At 34.7% G+C, this 19,562-nt stretch overlaps 1 non-coding gene across 1 annotated transcript; it reads right to left on the bottom strand.

Moving 5' to 3' along the window:
- Window positions 1-14,562: 14,562 nt before the first annotated feature.
- Window positions 14,563-14,680, bottom strand: LOC149226860 (U5 spliceosomal RNA). Its single transcript, XR_016248520.1, has one exon. It is a non-coding gene; the product is annotated as a U5 spliceosomal RNA (small nuclear RNA).
- Window positions 14,681-19,562: the final 4,882 nt, after the last annotated feature.

Raw genomic sequence — 19,562 nt, 5'->3', positions numbered from 1 at the left:
TACGATACGGTGCATATCTCAGTAGTTTCATGAATTTAGCCACAAATTCACCCATAAACAGTTGTCCCAGCCTTAATTCATGGAATTCTTTAGCCCGATCATCGTAATAATGTTCACTAAGGTAGCTCAACTTGAATTGTTTATGGAATTCTTCTCAAGAAACCGTTTTTTCCTCTAAGAACTTAACACTTTTCACCTCTTCCCACCATAGAGTACCTTTTTCCCATAGGTCCATAGGTAATAGATAGCCAGACATGCCTTTAAATTACTTTCGTATTCATATACTTGGAAGTAATTAATCATGTTCAGCAACCATGCTTCTACATCTTCCTCTTTTTCCCCATCAAATGTAGGAGGTTTGATCTTCCTAAATTCCCCTTGTAGCTCCATTTTCTTCCTTCTCCTACATACTTTTGGGGAACTATGATCAGACTCTTCTCCACTCTCATACTTTTCCCATTCTATTTCCTCCTTTTTCTTTTTAAATCCCTAGTCTCCACGGTTATATGGTTGGATTTCTCAGTCTAGTCCCTAATCAACTTTTCCTACTCCTTGTTGGCTGTCAAGAGCCACTGGTTACTATTGTAGAGATGCACTATTTCTTGCTGCAATGTATTCACCATATCCACAAAATGGGAAGGTAAGGTAGTGCTACCTTCCCCCAGCTCCATATACAAATCTTCCCCACTAGTAATAGCTGGAGGAGAATTCTCCATCTTTGAATAACACTCGACTTCCTACAAAGCAACCCAACTAATATCAGATATTTTCCATCAACTACTAATCTTGCGAACACAATCGCTAGTGATGGGGCCTCTTTTGAAGCCTAATGTAGAACTTTGGGCTCTGATACCATTTGTAATGAACCCATTTGCTCTAAAGAAAAAAAAAGTCTTCCCTTCCATTTACAATTTGGATGACCATATGTTAACAACATTAATGGATAAATAAATTCTTACTGCCCTCTTTTACTTAGTTCCATATCTATAACTCATGTTGTGTTTTTTTCCTTTTAAAACAACTAATTATTCACTACATTCTAGCTATTTCTACAATGTTAATTATATGTGCCAGTGCACCTTTTCACCTTCGAGGGGTGAGCGCCACCATGGGTTTATTGTCTCTCACCTTCTAATTGTAAAATGATATATGAATTTAGTTTCGATATCCAATCATGGGTTATGTATGGAAATGCTATTATATTCTAACTATTTGAATAGTCCAATGGTTCCTCCCCGAGTATTTAATGTTGATTTTATGTCACTGTGATTGTTGTGTACCTTGATATCTTTATAAGGTTGAAATTGACACCTCATCCTCATTCTCTCCGCACTGGAAACCGCTCCTATTTTGTCACTATCACTCCCCATGCTTACTTAAACCATCCTCCTCACGGCATATGTATTTCACCCTTACTTACTCCACTAGGCAAGTTACACGTAACCCATGGTCTTGTCCTTTCCTTAACCTTTAGAATGTGACTTCAACGATTTAGATTTTTTTGGGTTTCCATCAAAGACGATCTCCCCTGTATCAAAACCCTAACCTCCCACAATGCGCCTCTATCCTTACACTACTCGACCTTCTACTATGGAAATTTGAGAACTTGGTCCCTATCGCTTGTCCCGAACCCCGGGTTTCCTATTTCCCGAAAAGATGGTGGTGGTCATCCGGTCTTTGGTTTGAGGTTATTACCGCCATATTGTAGTTGAATCCATGGCCATCTAAGGTGCCTTTCCTTTGTGGCTATTGAAGCGGTGAATCATCTCACCTCTCATCGGTGCTTGGAACTCATTAGCAGGCTACAAACAGCGGGGTTGAGTTATTTTTGGTCCAGGTAACTAGGGTTTCCCATTATTCATTTTTCTTCCAGATAACCTTCTCTCCCTATAGGTATTAAATATTCCTTTCCTGTGCAGAATCTGGGCATGGATTCGGAGGAGAAAGAATGGTGGAAATACATAAAGCAGAACCGCTTTCCTTCCTTGGAAACTAGTGGCGAGTGGCTCTTTATGGGTTATTTACAATTAATTGCAGCAAATCTCTGCCTTACTCAATACTCTATTTTTACTATTGACTAATGTGGCTTATATCTTTTGGTGCCCAAGTTCACTCTTGTCCAACCCATTTCAATTATGCACCCAGGTTAGGGGTTTTTGCCTTATCATTATTACATAGGGCAACTATCTAATTGTTTTTGGAAATTTGAATTATTGGTACCATGGATTACCTTTTCCATTTTTGGCGTATGCAGGTGCAGGAAAATCCGGCTTCTTATCCAATAAGTTTTAAATTAAGCCTAGTTTTCCACACACTAAATGGTACTTGACTTTCCCCCAGGTTGGTTTTGTTTCTTCGAATCCCCTCCATCTCGTGTGCCTTACAACAAATATAAAGTCGAGTTTTCAGTTGTTCAAATCTTTTTGGGTTCGATGTGTGGTAGATACTCTCGTGGTGGATGTTTTATCCTTGGATGTGCTCCTAGGTCTCGGAGGCGATTCCTATTTCCGCCACAGTTTTTTAATTAATGCCCCCTGACATGCGGGGGCATTAGGGAAATATAACGCGAGGATGTTTTTTTTTCTCCTCCAGTTTTTTTTCCTCGCGTTATATTTCCCTAATGCCCCCGCATGTCAGGGGGCATTAATTAAAAAACTGTGGCGGAAATAGGAATCGCCGGTCTCGGACAGAGGATGGTCCAACCCTGAATGGATATGTACTTGCTTCAAATCATAGAACCCCTCTTTCTTCCATGGAATTGTGTATTTAAGTTATTATTCTAATGGGTTGTGACTTATAAATATCCATTATTATCTTACCAATGCCACTTTTATTTTCCTACATGCTGATAAGGGTATCTTTTGTATGATAATATGAATTTCCATTTCCTACAAGTGGAAATGTTGCTTGTTTCGGTCGCATGGGGTGTAGCCAGAGGCCTCCGAGAGCCTTTTCGCTACTTCTACATGGTTACCTGTTGTTTATTGTGTATAGTTCACCTATGTATCGAAGTACTATGGTTTTGAATAGGTTGCCTCTTAGCTTACTTTTAGTGTATATTCTCTTGTGATTGATTGGGGTCTCTTCCCCATTTGTTTTTAAACATTTTATGTGTACGATCTGGCCATTTCATTGTTTTGGTTATGATGAGAATATCGCTATATAAATGGAGGATTTCTTTGTAGAATTTATTTTGTTACATATTACAGCACCTCCTATCTTCGTGTAAATATTATGTTTCTAATGGGTCTCCTCCATGGATGTTATGCTGAACCATACTGGTGATTACCATCTTTACTGTCTTATAAATGATGTGATCTATATTTTACATATATCATGGTTTTGTTTCCTAACTTTTCTCAACCAATGCTTCAGGGAAATTTCCTTTTGCGATTCTATTATTGCCATGTAGATTCTTTGTGATTAACATATGCATTTTTGGTTGGTTAAAATAGTTTGGGTTCTTATACCTATGAATTTAATGGAGTACTGTTCAATCCTGTACATCTATTTCTTGACCTACAATAATTATTGAAATTATATTTCCATGTTGTATTCCAATGCATGCATAGCTAGATCTTTAATGTTCACTATGTATATTCATTTATAGCATAGATCGATAATACCAATATTTTCATCTCCATTTCATATAACTATTGTATAAGATGCGGTTGTTTTGGGATGATCTATTTTCTCGTAACCTAGATGTAAATAATGTTTCTATAAATTAACTACTTGCATGATGACCTATGTACCTTCGTTAGATTGATTTGTTAAATCTGTTGAAATACACATCTTATGGTAGAACTTACTATGTTTCCACAGAATGAAGATTTTTTCTATAAATTTCCTCTCAACTACATACGAGAGAGATGTGCAGGATTTTGCTTGCAGTAATCTACAAAATGCTCATCCATTTTCTTTTACTATTTGCTTGCTTCACGTTCTGATATAGAGAAATTTAACTATTGTCTTTATTTGTGGAAGATGATTAATGCATCTTAGGTCATGACTTTATAGTTCCCTGATTTCAATAACAACTCTATGTGTAATTGTTTTATGTTGAAACTATGTATTTTTCCACCTTCTAGTTCTGCGGGCTAATGCATCAAAGTATAAAATTTAGGCTTTTAGAAAGAAAAACAAGTATATATATATAAATAATGCATCCAATATATACATAAAGAATGCATGTGTACAATTCTTATTTACCATAAATAAGCTTTCTTATCTAACATTGCAGACACAATTAAGTACAAGAATATTGTGATTACTCTAACATGTAAATCAACAGTTCCAAATAACGATAGTAACAGTAACCTCAAACCAATAGTGAGTCTCAAAAAATTGTGGCTTGCAACACCGATCCACCCAACCTTGAACCACATCTAATTCCCGTCCGAGCTATGATGGTATTTCCTAGCTTCAGTAATCCTCTATTGAGCCTCTATAATGTCTATTTAACATTATATTCCTCACATATCTTTCCTATCACATCTGATTCCCGTCCGAGCTATGATGGAATTTCCTAGCTTCAGTAATCCTCTATTGAGCCTCTATAATGTGTACTTAACATTATATTCCTCACATATCTTTCCTTGGCAGCACCCTGCCTTCTGGGGATCTATGTCCCCTTAACTTAGTTTTTTAGTTTTTGTCTTTTTTTTTTTCCTAAGCAAAAAATCTTGCTTTACTCCTTGTAGTTCTTTTCTTGCTCTTCATCTCCCACCCGATATATATATATATATATATATATATATATATATATATATATATATATAATTGTATTTTAGGAATTTTAAGTTGAATATGATTCATTTCAGATTCAGGTAAGCATCATTTACTCTAGTGTCTCTGCCTCCAAAATTTCCAACCAACTAAAAATCAAAATATTTTTTATTTATTTATGCCTTTGTTCCCAAAATTCATCATATTTTATATTCAAACACACTAATAGTAGTAAAAAAAAAAAGCCACACACTTCTTTTACCATAACGCGGGTCTTACATAGACAAAGTCTATAGGCATTACTCCCACCTTTTCTAGTATTTTGAAAGGAAAATATCAATGAGCCTTGATTTTCTTACCCATTTTTTATATGATCTCTTTGTAAAACTACAACCATACTCTATCTCCCACTCTAAATAAATTCTCTATGTTTTGTTGATCATGCTTGGCCTTGTACTTTTCCTATGACTTCTTTAATGTATTTAGTACTTACAAATGGATATGCCTAATTTTATTGAAAAATGTTTCCACCTATAAAAATTCCCATATGAGATCCTCCCCCACTCCTCCTTGTAACCCATATGCAATAGCCAAAGTTGAAGGTGGAAAATATCCAAAACAAGCTTCAAATGTGTCCTGACCACTAGAAGTGAGGATTTCTCTGTTATAAGAGTGTGTATAGTAGCCAAAGTTTTATCCCAAGTCTTTGGGTTCTTCAAATTATAACCCCACAAATGCTACACCAAAGTCATACTCGCTACTCATATTTTCCCATCTATTTATTGATGGAATATTATAGACCTATTTAACTTCGTGTCCTTATTTTACCATAAATCAATCTGAAATGCACTAAGGAATCAAGTGTCTCTATCCAAGCTGGTGCTCCTTGGTATCCCAAAGTTCACCTAGAATTATTCAAATAACAAGGTTACTACTTATTTCCCTCTAATTCTCTTTTTGTAGGGTATGGAAATACGCACTTTGCTAAACATGTCAACTACCATGAATAGGGAGTCATATCCTTTCCTTGTTGTTGATTGACATAGTCAATGTAAATGCTTTCTCAAGTACAAGTGGGTAGAAGTAAGGGATGGCATAAACCATGTTTTTTGTCACAAGGCTTGCTAGTACAATGAAGCATACATCCTCTTATGAAACTAGTTGCATCTTCTTGCATTATAGACCAATACACATACCTCTAAAACTTGGCCATTGTCTTCCCTACACTAGCATACCCAATAACCTTGGAGGTATGGTCCTCTCTAATTAGCTATAGTTAGTAATCTTTAGGAACACATAAGTTGTCGATCATTTTGAGTAACACATTCCTGATATGAGAGAAAATTATTATATCTGCATTTTACAAATGACTATAGCTCTACAATTGTTGTAACAAATGTATCTTTGCATGCATCATGGGTGAAAAGATCCATGTGAATCAAGGTTCTGAAAGCTATAGTTTTTTATGTTGATGACCATGAAAGTTTGTCATCCATATATTTTGTGTTTTCCTTATCATAACTAATCACTAAATATTGTGTTGTAATTGTCATAGCTTACTATAGGCTTGCATATATTGTAAGAGTTAGTGACCTTTATGGATGACTATCCCCCTTATCACTAGTTTTTGTTTTGAGAACTTGTACTAGGGAATATAACTCCTTATCATAGGTATGGTAGTTGAGAACTAGCCAATAAAACACTTCAAAATTCTATCGCACATGCCTTCCTCCCTATATCAAAACTACTCCCATACCATACCCATTCACATCTATCTGCACTTTGAAGGCCCATTGCAAGTTTGGTTATGCAAAACTTAGTGTTTGATTGATTTTGATTTCCAATTATTCATGGGACTTCTATTGACCCTTCCCTGACTAAAAGCACTATTATAGCATGGAGTGGTGTAGCTATTGTAAAAATGAAGCTATGAACATCCATATGTATTATAATTCTCCAAAGAAGCACCTATAGAATCATTTTTAGGCACTAACCACTTCATGATGGCATCCATGGTTTTAGGGTCTATCTTAAGCTCCCCTTTTCTAATCATAGCCTAAGGACACCAATGATTGTTATGAAAACTCTTTTTTATTTATTTATTTTTCCAATAATTTTTTCTTTTTCAAAGTCATTAGAACATGCATCAAGTGTGATAAATTATTCTCCCAAGTATAATTATAAACTAGTATATTATCCAAATAAACAATAACAAATTAATTTGAATAATGGTGCATCATTCTCATGAATTTATTTATATCATTGTATAATCAAAATGGCATGACTAACCACTCATACAAACTTTTTTTTCTTTTACATGTGGTCTTCTATGCCTCTTCTTCCTTGACTTGCACATGTTGATGCCCTAATTTTACATCTAACTCAGTAATGTATTTCAATTGCTGCAAGTGGTCCCATATTTGATCAATAGGTGCTAAATTTTATAGAGTGTAATGTTGTTGAATTATTTGTAATCAATGCACATTCATTAGGACCCATATTTTTTTGGCACGATTATGATGGGTGACCCAAGTAGTGAGGTACTTGGTCAAATCACATCATACTTTAGTAGCCAATTAAACTTGTTATTCACTTCACTTTCTTTTATAAAACACTATCTATATAGCCCAATAGTTTTTTATGGAGAATCCAAAATAACTATATTTCATGATATACTTCCCTCTTAGATGGTAACTCATTAGGCTTGTATAACACTCCCTTGTATGCTCATAGAAACTATTCTAGTTGTTATTTTGTTCTGTATTACACCCCTCCATGGTTGCCATTTTCCTTGTTGACTCTTCGCTGGAAATAATTTCCCTTATAGAAAATAAACTATAATTTTGCTACAACTAATCAATTTCTTGTCTTTGTTGGCACTTACCAGTGAAATTGTAGACTTACCTTTCTACACATTAATGATGAATTCCCTTCACTGATGAAGGGGTACTTTTTGGATCTCTACATGATTTTCTTTCCTACATATACATATGGATTTCCAAACAAAAAATGTCATACATCAAGTGGAACTACATTGAGTTCTACTTCATCAATAAAATCAACAATGCTAACAAATTGTAGTCTACATTATTTTGTTAACAAATTGTAGTTTGAATTATTTTGTTACCTTGATTTGGCATTATTATTTATCCATCGAATTAGATATGGTATAGGTTGATCCAAAACCTCCAATCAAAATTTTGTGACTATCTCTACTACAATATATTTTCTTGCTAACCTATGTTGAACAGAGCATCAATCATGGTGTTATTTACTTTTAGCTTGGTGTGGAAGATCTTGGTCATCTACTTCTCTTCCTAATGTGAAGTATGCTTAGATTCACCTCCTTATACCCTAAGTGGAACACAATATTGTCGTCCAACTTAGAGCTACATTCCACCTAATTACTTCACTCCATGGTGATTATATTTTCTTCTAGTCCTTCTAGTTATTTAGCTTCAACTCTAGATGAAATTACCATATTTTCTCCTTCATGTATCCAATAAGGTTGTGATGATTATAATGATTAATATAATCCTTTCACTAATGTGTAGTGGTGTTTTTCTTCTTATCCTTCCCACGTTTCTGTAGGTTTCAACCCTCTATAGAAATTACATGCATATGAATCCTAAAAACATAAAATAAACAATGGTGAGAGAATAAAACATAAAATAGATATACACAGAGATTTTCCCCTAGATCCCAAAACTGGAACTACCAAATTGATTTTTCATTATGTTCCTTTCAATGTTACAATTCATATATATACACATTGAAGCATCCATAAACCCCAATACTTTAACCCCGGATTAGAACATAACCATAGTTCTTTTGACCGGATCTACAAAATACCATGGACATAAAACCATCATGCCTAAAACCATGTGTGAAATCCATGCAAAAAACCATAGGTAGGTTTTCCCACCTAAATAGGGTCCAATTTGTTTTTCCTAGGGTGTTTCCCTCGACCCCATGCAAGGGGGCTACCGCCCCCCTCCATAGACCCCTATGACCCCGTGACTATGCCCGACACAACGTAGAGGGGTTCTCTTGCCCCCCCGTGACCCCCCCATGCATGGGGTAGTCGTGGAAAGAATATAACACAATACCCAATAGTTCCCACTTGTACTTCTCTTCCTTGGAATATTCTTTGTTCTCTTTCTATTTCAAACTGCTTAAATGCCCATTCTTCTAGCTTATTTTTTGTAGGTACTATGCTTGTACATAAGCCTCATCCACTACTATTGGTTTCTGATCTGGATTAGATCACTATATAAATTCTCATCCATCTGAATGCTTTAAAACTGAAAAAATTGAAGGACTCAATTTACAACAATACTTTAATTGGTAGGATTTATTTTGGAAAAATGGATTATGAAAGCATCTAGAGCTAGTTTGAGGTAATATATGAAAACTTATGGGGGTTAAAGATTTCCCACTTAAGAATTGGACTCCATGATGTCATTCTAAACTTATATACATTTCCATTTGTGTAGGAAAGGTGTCAAGTAATGTCTAGATACAAAAGTTATGCTTCTATAAATTGACCTATTAAAATTTACCACCAGAATTCAAGAGGATTCCACAACTCATGGAAAAGAGGATAGGCATATGAATACTACGAAATATAATATAGAAGGGTAAAAAATTTAACTCTACTTGAGTGTTGCAGGAGTCAAACTTAAACCATGTTTGACTATTGAGTTTTGTTATAATCAAGCCATTTAGAGGGAAAAAGGACCATCCATTTATTTTTTATTCTATTTTTCTCAACAATAGAGAATAACAACTTGGATGTGGGAGTGAGAGAGGATAATATAGGTTCCTTATGTTCTATAGAAACCCACATGCCATAGGCCTTAGATAAAAAATTATATAGTGCCTTCTCCTTTGTACTTGCATTATTTCCACTTTAGAAAAGAGAGAGTTGAGAAGTATCACCTTGTAGTTGGGTTTTTTCCTGAAATGGTTTTGATAGGATATCTTGGTGTTCATTGTAGTCGGCGTGTGATTACATTTTATTGTTCTTTATTTTCCATATTTTATCTCTTACATGCATTAAAAAAAAAATCAATAATAACAAGTTTGCATGCAAAATGAATTAACCCTTCATAATATATATTTAGGTTTACTTTAATAGATATTTTGAGAAGAACTATCCAATATAATATCCATGGTATTTTATAGATCATACTTGTGTTAGAGTAGGATTCCTCGGGAGTTTTGTGGGAAGTTGTTGGGGATTTGGGAAATAGTTTGAGCAAAAAGTCGTAAAACCCTATCCATGCTGACAAATATGCTTATAATAACTCAAAATATTTGGCATAGGAGAGATTCTAAATGTTGGAAGAAAAATCCATGGATATCAAGAATAATATGAAAATCCTTATGGAGGATCTAGCAAATACGACCGGAGTTGGAGAAGATAGAGGTTGCAACTTAGAGGTCAGATCAAAGGAAAAATTATGGGATCAGGAAGATCCAAAGAATGAATCCATGAATGAAAGCATCATGAACCATTCATAGTCACTCTTAAATATGGAAGAGAGGGTGGACATAAATTGGTATTAAGGTGAGATTAATGATTTGAAATTGAATCACTAGTTGTAGAAATTGGAGGTTTACATGTGTTTTCACCACATAGATGAGGTAAAAAAAATCATTCACTCATTTGAAATGACAGGGCCATGCTTTGACTTGGTGGGAAATTCACATGGAAACTCATAGGTTGGAGGGGGGTCATCTAGTAATTAGGTGGGAAGATATTAAAAATCTCAAAAATCCCCAATTCTATCCTTTCATGTATGTAGAGCACAAGTGGATCATGGAATTTCTTTAGGAAGAGACATGAGAAGTGTGTATAGGAGTACATAACAATATTCAGGGAGATGTAAATAATCTCAATTATCTCTCCTAAGAAATCAAGTGTACTCCTCAAGTATATCGGGGGTCTACATATCCATTTGTCAAAGAAAGTGATATGGTTCAAACTTAGAATGGTGGATAAGGCATGGGTGTAGGCATAATACTTGAAAATAATATGCCGGAAAAAAGAGAATCAAGTGGTTCAAAGTGGAAGGAATTCAAGGATTCTTCCAACAAGTGGAAGATGAAGTGGAAAGGGGAGACATAAAAGAAGACAATAGGAATTTCACATTAGTGAAAATATTTTAGAAACCACTACAACATATATGGTCACATAGAGGAGAAGTTTTGGGAATTGTATCAATAGTTGAATCTGAATAGATAAAAGAAGGAAGGGAAGAAAAAGCCTCTTATTTCCACATATCTGAGAAAATAGTTTGAAATCAAGCTCTCCAATGTGGAAGAGATACGTTTTTGCACCTTAATGCAAAAGGAGGTGAACTTGAGTAGCCTTCATCAATAGGAAGAGAAAAATATGGCCAAACTCTTCTATATAAAGATACAAGTCAAGAAGATAATGATTTATACATTGTTTCACTCAGATTCAATACAAAATATCATAGCAACATATTTGATAAAAAAATGTTTTATTGGAGTTTGATGATGATCCTAGCCTTTACCCATTGGGATGGGTAAATATAGATACAAAAGTCAATGTAACAAAATAGTGTAGAATAATATTTTCTATCAATGTTGATTTCATTGATGAAATAGAACCTAATGTAGTTTAACTTGATGTATGGTTGTTATATTTTTGAATTCATATATGTATATGCAAGATTGAATATTAATTTGAAGAGCTAACTAGTACCACCTCATGAAGGATGAGAAATCATTCATAATCAAGGAACACAAAGGAAAGTCTAAAATTTGGTTGCAAGTGCCAACCAAAAAAAGAAATTTATCAGTTCCAACAAGAAGTATGTTTTACTATCTTTGAGAGAAAGTAAGTTTGGTGAAGAGTGAGTAAGGGAAAATACATCTCTAGAGGGATGTATTGAGGAATAGAGAAAACAATTTGAAGAGTTTATACAAGCATATAAGGGGTGATTTATTTTCTTTAAGAGAAAATTAGTCTAGTGAAGAGTTGTTAAGGGGAAAGAAATCCCTAGAGGGTTGTCCTAATGAATAGAGACAACAACTGGAAAAGTTGATACATGAATACAGGGTAGTTTTCCAAGAGCCTAAAGGAATACCATCCAAGAGGGAAGTGATGCATTGGATCAATTTTTTATGAGATTTTTCACTGCCAAATATTGGACTATCCAAACAGACTATTTTAGAAGCAAGTGAAGTCAAGAAGCAATTGCAACAATTATGGGAGTAGGGTGTTAATAAAAAAATCACCTTACTGTGTCGGTCACCCATCATAATTGTGCCAAATAAGAATGTGACTTGGTGAATTTTCATTGATTACAGGGAATTAAACTAAATTATGCTCAAGAGAAAGTACCCCCTTTCTAGACTAGATGACTTATTTGACTAGTTGTATCAAGAAAAACTCTCTAGCTATATGGATTTAAAATTAGGGTGTACAAGCATTTAATTCAAAGAAGAAGATACTTGGAAATTCGTCTTCAGGACTAAACAAGGTTTGTGAGTAGTTAGTCACTTCATTTGTTCTATATAATTCACCATCTACATTCATGAGATAAATGAATGATATATTACGCCCTTACTTAAATTCAATTGTTATTATTTTTTTTATGATATAATAGTTTACAATGCTACTTGGGAGGAGAACATATCACACTTGATGTAGTTGTTATAGAACTTGAATAAGCACAATTGTTGGAAAATTGCAAGAAATATCAGTTTACATGACATTCTTTGGTTTATATAGGCTATATGTGCTTTGTTGTACCAAAAATCCTAATAACTTGAAATAAGTTTTATAACATTCGTTACTTATATCCACTCTTATATAGGAAAGAATTTCCATGGAATTTGATGTAGGTTTAACAAAATCCAGTAAGGGACATGACTATATATTTGTGCTAATTGATAGTTTCAGCAAGGTGTGTGTTCCCGTGCGCTATAAAAATGTCATTGAAGGGAAATAAGAAACAAAATTATTGCTCGAATCGGTTTGGGTGCACTTTGGGATACAAAGGAGCATTTTTAAGATAGGGACACTAGAAATGTTAGTACATTTTAGACTACATTGTGGGAGAATATTGACATGAAATTAAAAATGTCTAGACATTCCATCCATAGAGAGATGGGGAAATTGAAGTAGTCAATAAGAATTCGGTACGAATTTTCAGGGGTTATAATCATAAGCATATCAAGACCTTGGATAAAAGTATGGACTATATACAACACTCATACATCAAAGTTGCGAATATTTCAACTAGTAAGTCACAATTTGAGACTTGTTTTGGATAATTTACATCTTCAACTTTAGATGTAGAATATGGACAACAAGGAGGAATGATGAATGATCTCACAAGATATTATTTAAGATAAAAAAGGTTAGTTGAGAAGATTAGGTAGACTCATTTACAAGCATAGGAGGTGTTGAAGAAGTGGCAAGAAAAATACAAGGCTAATGTAATCATCATCTCACAAATGTAATTTGAAGTGGGGGAAATATTATGGTAACAATTGAAAAAGGAAAGGCTACAGGGTCTTCGTAACAAAATAAAGGCTCTACAATATGTTATTTTTGAGATAATGGAATAGTGATAGATAATGGCTATAGACTTAGTATGCCCTCATACATGCACATTTACTCAATGGTGAATCTGAAAAATATCAAACCCTATTATCCTTGCATTTTGGATTAAGAAGATGATCACATCCTACCTTCCACGAATGACTTAGCACTAGAGTCATTAGAGGGTGAAATTTATAGAATAGGTATGGAACTAAGAAACATGTTTAAAATAAGTTTTGGAAGATTGGGTTGAAAGGACAACTTATAGGTAAAGCTAAATGGTACTTGAGGAAGAAGATAGAAGAAATGTTTATTCACCTCATCTAATAAATATTTTATGGACCAAAGCCTTCCAAGATGGGGAGGTATAATTTGGATTGTATATCTATGTAATTTTTCATCCATTTTGATGTTTTAAAAGTGGAATAATTGAATGAATCAACATATAAGAGCAATTTTATTGGTGATACCCAGTTTGGAGAATTTGGGTATGAAAACTTTTAAGGTCATTTTGAGGCCTTAAATATTGTTTTTAGGAAGTTAAATCTTTCCTTCCTAATATTTGGACCCTCTAAGTGTATTATACATTAGTATGCCTTTCCAATGGTGCATGAAATATGTAAATGGGATTTCAAATGCAAAATTTATGCCTCTTGGAATCTGACCCATTGCAACTAATCAAAATAATTCAAGAGGATGAAACATAAACCCATGTTACTCATGGAAAAGAGGCTACCCACGTGAATACTATGAAGAATACTCTAGAAGGGTCAAATTTGTAACTCTCATTTTGAGTTGAATGAGTCAAACTTAACCCCTAGATGTTGATTGGGCTCTATTATAGTCAAGACACTAGGAGGAAAATGAGCTTCATTTATTTTTAATTATATCTCATTCCACAATAGAGAAGAATACTTTGAGATTAGGATTGAGATAGACTTATAGAGGGGAATTTTGTTATCAAAAAAGAGGAGATGGGAGGTAAAATATGGAAAAATAACCTAAATACCCTTTCCTACCTTCTAAAAACGGACTCCTTAGTCATTTACTATTGTGACTCTTTAATGGAGGAAAAAACAAACGCATCACAGAACCAACAGAAAACGTCAATTTTTTTTATCTTATCATGATGATAGTTTTTTAGCAACACATCTGTTAATTCTAAAGCATGCCCTCTCTCATGCTAGCAATGGAAGGATGTGAATTTGGATGGGGATTAAGATGCACACTATAATGTCACGATATGCTACTCTAAAATGTAATATTTTATTTCAAAAGGATAAGAATATGCCACTATGAGTGACCAACACATGGTATTCTCTAGTAAAAGGTGAAAGAATAGTTTTCTTCTTGTTAATCATATAGCTTTGTCCTCTCATACAACTATGGACCTGTTGTGCTATTCAACAGCCCCCCATTTATTAATGATAGTAGTTAATATTACATTAATAAATGGGGACCCTTTAAAAAACCTATCCAAAAAACAAAACTTAGCATTTAGGCATTTATTTTATTTTCGAATAAAGAAAAGATATCAATCAAACCCCGATTTTTTTAGAAAACTACTAAATTCTTACCGACCCACATATATCATGATTAAGCACCACCAAAAGACCTTTCTAACCATCCAAAATCAAGTAAAATGATTAAATAAGGACTCTATGCTCGAAATGATCATAAATCTGACATAAACAAAGTCCTTAAGCATTTTAGGCTTAGTCTCGCATCGCATGTTGCCATTAATAAAGGACCAGCCTTAAAAAGGGTATTTCGAAGCATGCAAGATGTGAAATTGCAATGGCGTTATAACCTTTATCGCATCGCATTTCAAGCATTCAAACAAACACCACAAACTTACCACTAGCTGATATTGCGAAATGTGATCAAGACCTGGACCCAATCCTTAAATATATCATAAGAAAATGTTTTAGGTCTGCCACTCATTAAAAAGGGTTGTTTACATAGATAAACCTGGCAATTAGATACATTTTGAAACGATTAATGAGTGGCTCGCATCTTGCATCTTGCAGAAACATAGCAGGAGGTAAGAAAGGTGAAAATGCATAATGTGATATTGCGATTTGTGATGTTGCTTTGTAAATTGCACAATCACCATCATTGCAGTTCAAAGGCTCGCCACCCTAGAATCTTTCTTCCCGTTTTACGATGCAAACATTTATGAGCATTAAAGCTAAGGGATAACGAATCATTAGTGGGCATTTAGTAAGAGATAACTGCATTTATGTGTGAAAAGCCATTTAGCATGACATGATATCTTCTTACGTGTGTTCGAATAAAACTCCTTTTATCACCTTTACAAGTTATCATCATTTTTTCCTTTTACGTTCATTATCATCATTGTGTATCCGACAGTTGTTGTTCTTCAATTTCAGGGAAAATCCGCAGAGCAAATTACTGAGGACAATCGTGAAGAAAGGCAAGGCAGTTGTCTCTTAGAAGTCAGAAATTACTCCTCTCTTTACGGATACTACATGCAACAGAGAGGGAGGAACCTCTACATGTGAGGCCAAGTATAATGTACTAGAGGAAGAGAAACCAAGGATTCTAGAGATGAAGATTACAGTTGATGGACGTGATTCCTCAGACGCTTCCATGCTAGAGATATCATGCTCATTTTTTCACTACATAGTTGCGCACCCGAAGAAAATCCCTTATACCAACATGGTTAAATGGGTTATTGATGAAGCCAACATCTCAGATAGAGAATTAAAGACAAGAAGCCAAGAGGTTATGGGATCTTTTACCCTAGACAACCTATGGCTTATGTACCACCTACCAGAGCCACAAGTCATCTACAACAGGCAGTTCGTTGAGAACTTTGCCAAAGAGAACAATGACCCAGTAGACTCCACTCCGGCCTGGTCAAATAATGAGGAGAAAATCAAGAAAGACAAAAATGGTGTGTACATTGCTTCGTCTATTTGTCCCCCTCATAGTTTCGTAGTGGCCATGTTATGTAGACTATTTGGCAGACTTGATAGTAGTAAGTTCTCCCCAGAGTGGTTGTCGTTAATAGATGTAGTTGTTAATGCAACTGTAATGAATTGGGCACAAATTTTGTCTCACAGTTTAACAAAAACAATTATTGAGTATAGAAAGAAAAGAAGTTCTTCTTCGAGGGTTTACCCTCCATTTTTTATGAGTGCCTATGTAATGGATGCAATTTGTTTTAGTTCGAAATTCCCTCTGATGGGATTTAAATGGACTGTTCGAAATCCACTTCACATTCACATATACCATAAGGACATGTGGGAATCCAACTTTCAACCACATTTTTTCAAGATTTGCCATGGAGTTATGCTACCTATTCACAAGCGCCTTTATAATCAAGATGCCCCCAGATTTTCCCAAGAAGCTGAAATAGATATCCTCCCAGTGGCTAAATGGTTTGGGGAGGAAACATTTACGTATATAAGGGTTTTTGGCAGCATCACCTCCCTCGATGTCCTCCCATACTATGTTCCAAACAAATTGATGGCTAGAGAGATAACCTATCAAACAACGAGTGAGGGAGGGATGAGCAAGACATTAAAGGAATAAAAAATGGCCATCTAGCCTACATTCCCTTTACAATGTGGAGAATTTGCATTACACGACCTACGACATGCATTTAGAGAAGCAAAGAACATGTTATCTCTATGATTACCTAAATTCCTTGGAAGACAATATGACTCGTCCTGCATTGTCAAAAATTTCATCACTTTGGAGAAAATAAAAGTATTCAGTAATGAGGAAGATGCCTTTGATGACATCCTTTTGTAGAAAAACACCTTCACAGAGGTGAAGCATATGGCATAATTACTTTTTGACCGTGAATATCTAGAAAAATTTTACAGTTACAGAGAAAGGAGGTTAGCAAAGGTCCCATTGGACCAATTATTGATTGAACCAATAACGGAGCCTACTCCCAGTATGACTATAAAAGGTGACTCCAAAGAAAATTCTAAGACCGATTCTGGAGTAGAATCCCAAGAGAAATCTACCAGGGAATCACAAAAGTCATCACAAAATGGGAAAAGAAAAAGCATGGAGTTAGTAAAGGATACAATCGAATCTACACAGAAGATAGTTGAAGAAACTTCAGTCAGCAAGCAGGCTAAAATCCTTGCCACCTCCACATAGCCAATAAAACCCCTAGTAATTGATTTAGGGGAAGAGTGGGACAATTTTAATAGAAGTCTCAACACAGAGGAACAAGTGCCAGAGTTGAAAAATCCACAACATAAAAAAAAATCAAGAAATTACAGTAGAAGAGACGATAAATACTCAAGAGGTAGAACACATCCTTCTTACCCCCACCTCTGAAATAGTTTTGAGAATAGAAGAGATTCCCCCTCTAGATGTGTTTTATAGCCCACAACATAAGGCCATGGGGAAAAGGAAAAGAAGGAAAAGGAAGTTGGACTCTACAGCTACTACTACCCCCGAAAATGAACCAATGGATGTTCTCTGGAAAGACTCACCCATTAACCCATCCGCCAATGTTACTAGACTCTCATAGTTTGTAGGTGCTTACAATACAACAAACATCAACAAAAAAACAAAAGTACAAATGTTTCTTACAGAAAAGGAAGATAAAATTATGTCACTGGAGCAACAATTATAGCAAGAAAAATATGACCAGTAGGAACAGATACAGTTAGCTAAGCTACAATGCAAATTCAAGCAGATGAAAATAGAACATCGAACCATCTTAGTCGAGAAGGAAGCACAAATACAGGAAATAACTGATCTACACAAAGATGATCCAAAAGTTGATCAGCTTATTACTGAAGCACTCGTACTTAACTCCCAGTTGATGCACCTGAAAGAATTACTGTGCCAGAAGATTTCGCAATGTAAATATTATTGCGAAACAAGCGATAAATTGACAATTCAATTCGTGGAGATGGGACTTGAATATGATGAGATCTTTAAAAAGGTCTCCGATTTCATCACTTGACAGAATACAGAAAATGGGAGAAAAACCGACTTGCCTAAATTTAATAAAAGAATCACATAAATAAATCATATTTGTGAGTTGGGATTCTTGGCTTAAAGAAGTAGAAAAGGCAACAACAGGAGCAAATAGTGTCATAGAAAATGTCAATGAAAATTTACATAGGCCAGCTTTGTGGCAGAATCCATTCCAGGTTTCCTTCCTAATGTGAAACAGCTTGAACTACAGTGGAAACATGCAACAGAAGAAAAAGCAGAAGTGATAAGGCAAACAACCAGGTTAAACTGGGAAGCATATTGGCAACATTTGGTAAAACCTCATAGCCAATGGATGACCCTGCAATACCTAACCACTTCTACGGAGAAAATGGTGCCAGCATTGACTGATGTCGTATTCGCTGGACAATTGAAAGTTGAAGTTGGCCAACCCACATCTCAAGCCCATGATGGACATTTGTGATATGAAGGATCAAATGCAGGATAGTTAGTCACCATGTTTATTTCTATTTTGATTTTATTTTTGCATAATTTTAGGCAGGTTGTTTAAACCTCCTCAACTATTTTTTTGATAATCTATTTTAAGTTTTATAGTTTAAGTGCTTAAACCCCTCTCATGCATTTAGAGAGGGGTCTAAATTTTTTATCAAAAACGGTCTTCAAAACAGGCACTTCTATCCCTTTGAGGAAGTTCTGGTGAAATTAATGGAACATGATTTATTTTTATCTGATTTAGCATCTTCTTTTGAAATTGCACTTTTGTACTCTTAGATGTTTTTGAATGGACTGAGGATAGATCAATATTGTTGAAACACATGAGTAGGACGTACTATAAATGGTACTTTTATCCTGTAATCCTTTTTACTTATGTATTAAGCCATGATTTCTTTTCGAATTGTTTATGTATTAAAGTCTAAATCTTGATTGCCATTATTGCACTTCTGTATGATGATGATCTATGTTTTATGCTGAATATATGAATAATTCCTTATGTGATATATCTTTCACAATCGTTTCGGCTAAATTTTTATACAAAATGATTATTGTTAAAATGAATTCATTTCTCATCGCAATTGAATGATCTTTATTATCAATTGCATTTAGACATTATTGTAGATTGCATACATCAATTTAATCCTGGGTATAGTTATAATTAGATGGTGTTTAAATTAGGATAAAATGCATGTGATTTTTAGTTTAGATTAGATTACTTTTAGCTCAAACATTACTTCAAAACATCACATATCACCCCATTATCACAATCATTAAATAGATTGGGAAACTGGTCGCATTA

This window comes from Pinus tabuliformis, chromosome J (assembly GCF_031772625.1).
Source record: "Pinus tabuliformis cultivar Carrire ecotype Pingquan chromosome J, CPIR1, whole genome shotgun sequence".
NCBI classification, from domain to species: Eukaryota; Viridiplantae; Streptophyta; class Pinopsida; order Pinales; family Pinaceae; genus Pinus; species Pinus tabuliformis.
The sequence above is the reverse complement of the archived record's forward strand: the minus strand, read 5'-3'. Positions and strand labels throughout refer to the sequence as shown.